We start from the raw sequence: 857 nt of genomic DNA, 5'->3' as shown, positions 1-857 counted from the left end.
CTAGCCCTCTCAAGTCAGCAGTGATTCCAACGGCTGGGTCATGAGAGCCGAATGGATGATGTCCACATTCCCAGAGACATGCTCTGTGGCCAGCTTGCTATCAGCACGAGACCAGCAGGTTACCAGCGTCTGTGGAACAAGGATATCTGCAAGTGAGACCTCAAGTTGAGTGGAATCGGAGTCGATGCCCGGGAAATGCTCGCTGCTGACTGGAGCACCTGGAAGAAAACAGTCAGGAAGGGCATGGAAAAAGCGGGGGGGAGTTGGTGTGGAGGGTGGTCTGGTCCAGGGAGAGTGGTAGGGGTGGGGTGGGATGGTGTGGGGTGGCGTTTGGTCCAGGGGGAGTGGGGAGGGGGTGTGGTGTCTGGTCCAGGGGGAGTTGGGAGAGGGTGTGGGGTGTGGTGTCTGGTCCAGGGAGAGTGGGGAGAGAGTGTGGGATGTGGTGTCTGGTCCAAGGAGAGTGGGGAGAGAGTGTGGGGTGTGGTATCTGGTCCAGGGAGAGTGGGGAGGGGGTGTGGGGTGTGGTGTCTGGTCCAGGGGGAGTGGGGAGGGGGTGTGGGGTGTGGTGTCTGGTCCAGGGAGAGTGGAGGGTGGGCTGGGATTGTGTGGGGTGGCGTTTGGTCCAGGGGGAGTGGGGAGGGGGTGTGGGGTGTGGTGTCTGGTCCAGGGGGTGTGGTAGGGGTGGGGTGGGAGGTGGGGTTGGGGTGGGGTCCATCCTTTGTATGAACACAGCTGTTGATCCAATGGGAAACGACAGCAACTGGAGTTGAAAAGATTTCATTCATTCAGATTTTTATTGTTAATATAAAACCTGTTATGATCCACGAGTTACCCTGTTTAACAAATCCACCATTTTC

Source organism: Cetorhinus maximus, chromosome 11 (genome assembly GCF_964194155.1).
Source record: "Cetorhinus maximus chromosome 11, sCetMax3.hap1.1, whole genome shotgun sequence".
Lineage (NCBI taxonomy): Eukaryota > Metazoa > Chordata > Chondrichthyes > Lamniformes > Cetorhinidae > Cetorhinus > Cetorhinus maximus.
Note: the sequence above shows the minus strand (reverse complement) of the source record.